The sequence below is a fragment of the Lolium rigidum genome, chromosome 5, assembly GCF_022539505.1.
Source record: "Lolium rigidum isolate FL_2022 chromosome 5, APGP_CSIRO_Lrig_0.1, whole genome shotgun sequence".
NCBI classification, from domain to species: domain Eukaryota; kingdom Viridiplantae; phylum Streptophyta; class Magnoliopsida; order Poales; family Poaceae; genus Lolium; species Lolium rigidum.
Genome location: NC_061512.1, coordinates 98760847 through 98768180, shown reverse-complemented (window position 1 = coordinate 98768180; position 7334 = coordinate 98760847).

The window sequence follows — 7334 nt, the reverse complement described above, 5'->3', positions numbered from 1 at the left end:
TGAAAAAGCTATGGGAACCTTGGGTTCAACCTTTTCATCTTTACAGGTTAGAGAGAAAGCTTATGTGGGAAAAGAGCAAAAGATTATGTATGTCTCTAAAGTGCCTAAACCAAAGAAATATTATTATAGGCCTAAGATTGACAAAGCCTTTAGTACCACTACAAATGGGGGAGTTTATGATATCAATGCTTCATCTCTCGATAACACTTGAGTTACACTTTCTGCGCCTAGCTGAAAGGCGTTAAAGAAAAGCGCTTATGGGAGACAACCCATGTTTTTACTACAGTATTTTTGTTTTATATTTGAGTCTTGGAAGTTGTTTACTACTGTAGCAACCTCTCCTTATCTTAGTTTTGAGTTTTGTTGTGCCAAGTAAAGTCTTTGATAGTAAAGTAAATACTAGATTTGGATTACTGCGCAGAAACAGATTTCTTTGCTGTCACGAATCTGGGTCTAATTCTCTGTAGGTAACTCAGAAAATTAAGCCAATTTACGTGAGTGATCCTCAGATATGTACACAACTTTCATTCAATTTGGGCATTTTCATTTGAGCAAGTCTGGTGCCCTAATAAAATCCATCTTTACGGACTGTTCTGTTTTGACAGATTCTGCCTTTTATTTCGCATTGCCTCTTTTGCTATGTTGGATGAATTTCTTTGATCCATTAATGTCCAGTGGCTTTATGCAATGTACAGAAGTGTTAAGAATGATTGTGTCACCTCTGAACATGTTAATTTTTATTGTGCACTAACCCTCTAATGAGTTGTTTCGAGTTTGGTGTGGAGGAAGTTTTCAAGGATCAAGAGAGGAGTATGATACAATATGATCAAGGAGAGTGAAAGCTCTAAGCTTGGGGATGCCCCGGTGGTTCACCCCTGCATATTCTAAGAAGACTCAAGCGTCTAAGCTTGGGGATGCCCAAGGCATCCCCTTCTTCATCGACAACATTATCAGGTTCCTCCCCTGAAACTATATTTTTATTCCGTCACATCTTATGCACTTTGCTTGGAGCGTCGGTTTGTTTTTATTTTTGTTTTGTTTGAATAAAATGGATCCTAGCATTCACTTTATGGGAGAGAGACACGCTCCGCTGTAGCATATGGACAAGTATGTCCTTAGGCTCTACTCATAGTATTCATGGTGAAGTTTCTTCTTCGTTAAATTGTTATATGGTTGGAATTGGAAAATACTACATGTAGTAATTCTAAAATGTCTTGGATAATTTGATACTTGGCAATTGTTGTGCTCATGTTTAAGCTCTTGCATCATATACTTTGCACCCATTAATGAAGAAACACTTAGAGCTTGCTAATTTGGTTTGCATATTTGGTTTCTCTAGAGTCTAGATAATATCTAGTATTGAGTTTTGAACAACAAGGAAGACGGTGTAGACTCTTATAATGTTTACAATATGTCTTTTATGTGAGTTTTGCTGCACCGTTCATCCTTGTGTTTGTTTCAAATAACCTTGCTAGCCTAAACCTTGTATCGAGAGGGAATACTTCTCATGCATCCAAAATACTTGAGCCAACCACTATGCCATTTGTGTCCACCATACCTACCTACTACATGGTATTTATCCGCCATTCCAAAGTAAATTGCTTGAGTGCTACCTTTAAAATTCCATCATTCACCTTTGCAATATATAGCTCATGGGACAAATAGCTTAAAAACTATTGTGGTATTGAATATGTAATTATGCACTTTATCTCTTATTAAGTTGCTTGTTGTGCGATAACCATGCTTCTGGGGACGCCATCAACTATTATTTGTTGAATATCATGTGAGTTGCTATGCATGTCCGTCTTGTCTGAAGTAAGAGAGATCTACCACCTTAATGGTTGGAGCATACATATTGTTAGAGAAGAACATTGGGCCGCTAACTAAAGCCATGATTCATGGTGGAAGTTTCAGTTTTGGACATATATCCTCAATCTCATATGAGAATAATAATTGTTGCCACATGCTTATGCATTAAAGAGGAGTCCATTATCTGTTGTCCATGTTGTCCCGGTATGGATGTCTAAGTTGAGAATAATCAAAAGCGAGAAATCCAAAATGCGAGCTTTCTCCTTAGACCTTTGTACGGGCGGCATGGAGGTACCCCATTGTGACACTTGGTTAAAACATGTGTATTGTGATGATCCGGTAGTCCAAGCTAATTAGGACAAGGTGCGGGCACTATTAGTATACTATGCATGAGGCTTGCAACTTGTAAGATATAATTTTCATAACTCATATGCTTTATTACTACCGTTGACAAAATTGTTTCATGTTTTCAAAATAAAAGCTCTAGCACAAATATAGCAATCGATGCTTTCCTCTTTGAAGGATCATTCTTTTTACTTTTATGTTGAGTCAGTTCACCTATCTCTCTCCACCTCAAGAAGCAAACACTTTTGTGAACTGTGCATTGATTCCGACATACTTGCATATTGCACTTGTTATATTACTCTATGTTGACAATTATCCATGAGATATACATGTTACAAGTTGAAAGCAACCGCTGAAACTTAATCTTCCTTTGTGTTGCTTCAATACCTTTTGATTTATTGCTTTATGAGTTAACTCTTATGCAAGACTTATTGATGCTTGTCTTGAAGTACTATTCATGAAAAGTCTTTGCTTTATGATTCACTTGTTTACTCATGTCATTACCATTGTTTTGATCGCTGCATTCATTACATATGTTTACAAATAGTATGATCAAGGTTATGATGGCATGTCACTTCAGAAATTATCTTTGTTATCGTTTTACCTGCTCGGGACGAGCGGAACTAAGCTTGGGGATGCTGATACGTCTCCGACGTATCGATAATTTCTTATGTTCCATGCCATATTATTGATGATACCTACATGTTTTATGCACACTTTATGTCATATTCGTGCATTTTCCGGAACTAACCTATTAACAAGATGCCGAAGAGCCGATTGCTTCGTTTTCTCGCTGTTTTTGGTTTCAGAAATCCTAGTAACGAAATATTCTCGGAATTGGACGAAATCAAAACCCAGGGTCCTATTTTGCCACGAAGCTTCCGGAAGACCGAAGAGGAGTCGAAGTGGGGCCACGAGGGGCCGCCACCATAGGGCGGCGCGGCCCAGGCCTTGTCCGCGCCGACCTGTGGTGTGGGGCCCTCGTGTGGCCCCCCACGTTGCCCTTCCGCCTACTTAAAGCCTCCGTCGCGAAACCCCTGATGCGAAGAACCACGATACGGAAAACCTTCCCGAGACGCCGCCGCCGCCAATCCCATCTCGGGGGATTCTGGAGATCTCCTCCGGCACCCTGCCGGAGAGGGGATTCATCTCCCGGAGGACTCTACACCGCCATGGTCGCCTCCGGAGTGATGAGTGAGTAGTTCACCCCCGGACTATGGGTCCATAGCAGTAGCTAGATGGTTGTCTTCTCCTCATTGTGCTTCATTGTTGGATCTTGTGAGCTGCCTAACATGATCAAGATCATCTATCCGTAATACTATATGTTGTGTTTGTCGGGATCCGATGGATAGAGAATACCATGTTATGTTAATTATCAAGTTATTACCTATGTGTTGTTTATGATCTTGCATGCTCTCCGTTATTAGTAGAGGCTCGGCCAAGTTTTTGCTCTTAACTCCAAGAGGGAGTATTTATGCTCGATAGTGGGTTCATGCCCGCATTGATACCGGGACGATGACGATGAAAGTTCTAAGGTTGTGTTGTCGTTGTTGCCACTAGGGATAAAACATTGATGCTATGTATAAGGATGTAGTTGTTGATTACATTACGCACCATACTTAATGCAATTGTCCGTTGCTTTGCAACTTAATACTGGAAGGGGTTCGGATGATAACTCTGAAGGTGGACTTTTTAGGCATAGATGCAGTTGGATGGCGGTCTATGTACTTTGTCGTAATGCCCAATTAAATCTCACTATACTTATCATGACATGTATGTGCATTGTTATGCCCTCTCTATTTGTCAATTGCCCGATCGTAATTTGTTCACCCAACATGCTTTTATCTTATGGGAGAGACACCTCTAGTGAACTGTGGACCCCGGTCCATTCTTTAATACTTGAAATACAAATCTGCTGCAATACTTGTTTCTACTCGTTTTCTCTCGCAAACAATCATCTTCCACACAATACGGTTAATCCTTTGTTACAGCAAGCCGGTGAGATTGACAACCTCACTGTTTCGTTGGGGCAAAGTACTTTGGTTGTGTTGTGCGGGTTCCACGTTGGCGCCGGAATCTCTGGTGTTGCGCCGCACTACATCCCGCCGCCATCAACCTTCAACGTGCTTCTTGGCTCCTCCTGGTTCGATAAACCTTGGTTTCTTTCTGAGGGAAAACTTGCTGCTTTGCGCATCATACCTTCCTCTTGGGGTTACCAACGAACGTGTGAATTACACGCCATCAGGCCGCTAACTAAAGCCATGAATCATGGTGGAAGTTTCAGTTTGGACATTAATCCTCAGTCTCTTATGATAATATTATCTGTTGTTGAATGCTTATGCATTAAAGAGGAGTCCATTATCTGTTTTCTATGTTGTCCCGGTATGGATGTCCTTAGTTGAGATCTATCAAAAACGAGAAATCAAATGCGATCTATCTCCTTGGACCTTTGTACATGCGGCATAGAGGTACCCCTTTGTGACACTTGGTTGAAAAATATGCTATGCAATGATAATCCATGTAAATCCAAGCTAATTAGGACAAGGTGCGAGCACTATTGGTAATCTATGCATGAGGCTTGCAACTTATAGGATGTCTTATGCATAACACATATGAATTATTACTACCGTTGACAAAATTGTTTCTATGTTTTCAAAATGAAAAGCTCTAGCACAAAAATAGTAATCAATGCTTCCCTCTGCGAAGGGCCATTCTTTTACTTTATATTGAGTCAGTTTACCTACTTCCTTCTATCTTAGAAGCAAACACTTGTGTCAACTGTGTGCATTGATTCCTACATACTTGCTTATTTGCATTCATCGTATTGCTTTATGATGACAACTATCCATGAGATATACATGTTACAAGTTGAAAGCAACTGCTGAAACTTATATCTTCCTTTGTGTTGTTTCAAAACTTTCTACTAAGAATCTATTGCTTTATGAGTTAACTCTTATGCAAGACTTATTGATGCTTGTCTTGAAAGTACTATTCATGAAAAGTCTTTGCTATATGATTCAGTTGTTTAGTCATTGTCTTTACCATTGCTTTGAATCACTTCATTCACTTCATATGCTTTACAATAATATTGATCAAGATCATGTTGGTAGCATGTCACTTAAGAAATTATCCTTGTTATCGTTTACCTACTCGAGGGCGAGTAGGAACTAAGCTTGGAGATGCTTGATACGTCTCCAACGTATCTATAATTTCTTATGTTCCATGCTAGTTTTATGACAATACCTACATGTTTTATTCATACTTTATATCGTTTTGATGCATTTTCCGGAACTAACCTATTAACAAGATGTCGAAGTGCCAGTTCTCGTTTTCTCGCTGTTTTTGGTTTCGAAATCCTACAAAGGAAATATTCTCGGAATTGGACGAAATTAATGCCCACGATCTTATATTTCACGGAAGCTTCCGGAGAGCCGGAGAGGGACCGAGAGGGAGCCCCGGGGGCCCCACCCCACATGGCGGCGCGGCCAAGGGGGGGCGCGCCAGCCTATGGGGGGCCACCCCTGGCTCCTCCGAGGCTGCCCTTCCGCCTATATATTCTCTCCGCCTCGAAAACCCTAAAAAGATAAGCCACGATACGAGAAAGACTCCAGGGACGCTGCCGCCATCGCGAAACTCCGTTTCGGGGGATAGAAGTCTCTGTTCCGGCACGCCGCCGGGACGGGGAATTGCCCCCGGAGTCATCTCCATCGACACCACCGCCATCTTCATCGCCATCGCTGTCTCCTTTGATGAGGAGGGAGTAGTTCTCCCCCGAGGCTGAGGGCTCTACCGGTAGCTATGTGGTTCATCTCTCTCTCCCATGTGATCTTTATGTGATCATGAGCTTTGTATCACTATTAATCTATGTGCTACTCTAGTGATGTTATTAAAGTAGTCTATTCCTCCTCCATGATGTAATGTTGACAGTGTGTGCATCATGTAGTACTTGGCGTAGGTTATGATTGTAATCTCTTCTAGATTATGGAGTTAACTATTACTATGATGGTATTGATGCGATCTATTCGCCCTTTCATAGCTATTGTTGACAGTGTGTATGCTATGTTAGTACTCGGTCTAAATTGCAACGGTCTATTATGCACTCTAGAGGTTACTTTAATATGAACTCCGGAATTACTCTCCACGATGTGACGGTGACAGTGTGTGCATCGTGTGTGATTCCTTTATGAAGTTGTGGAGCTTGTTTACTCCGGCTTGAGGGTGCTCTTGTAGCCCTACACAATGAATGGTGTTTATTATCCAACAAGAGAGTGTAGAGTAGTTTTATTATGTGATCATTGTTGAGAGTGTCCACTAGTGAAAGTAGGATCCCTAGGCCTTGTTCCCAAATATCGAATCTCCGTTTATTTACTGTTCTACTGCATGTTTACTTGCTACCATATTTATTTCAGATTGTTATTACCGCTCATATTCATCCATATTACTTGCATCTTACTATCTCTTCGCCGAACTAGTGCACCTATACATCTGACAAGTGTATTAGGTGTGTTGGGGACACAAGAGACTTCTTGTATCGTAATTGCAGGGTTGCTTGAGAGGGATATCTTTGACCTGTACCTCCCTGAGTTCGATAAACCTTGGGTGATTCACTTAAGGGAAACTTGCTGCTGTTCTACAAACCTCTGCTCTTGGAGGCCCAACACTGTCTACAGGAATAGAATCGTGCGTAGACATCAATCAACGACCTCACAGAAACCTTTGAGAACCTCCGACGGTACAAGATGATGTTAAATCCGCTGAAGTGCGTCTTTGGCGTGCCAGCCGGAAAACTCCTTGGCTTCATCGTCTCTCATAGAGGCATTGAAGTTAACCCGTAAAAAATCAAGGCAATCATGTGCATCAAAAGGCCAACTTGTCTCAAAGATGTGCAACGACTAACTGGTTGTGTTGCAGCAATCAGTAGGTTTGTTAGCCATCTTGGCGAGAAGGCACTATCTTTATACAAATTGCTGAAGAAAACAGACAAATTTGTCTAGGACGACGCAGCACTTCAGGGATTGAAGGAAATACTCGTCTCCCCACCTATTTTAGCAGCTCCGGAAGAGTTAGAGCCCATGCTCCTTTATCAGGCAGCTTCCAACAAAGTCATCAGCCTCGTCATCGTGGTGGAGCGAAAGGAAGAAGGTCATGAATATGGAGTCCAGAGGCCAGTCTATTACATT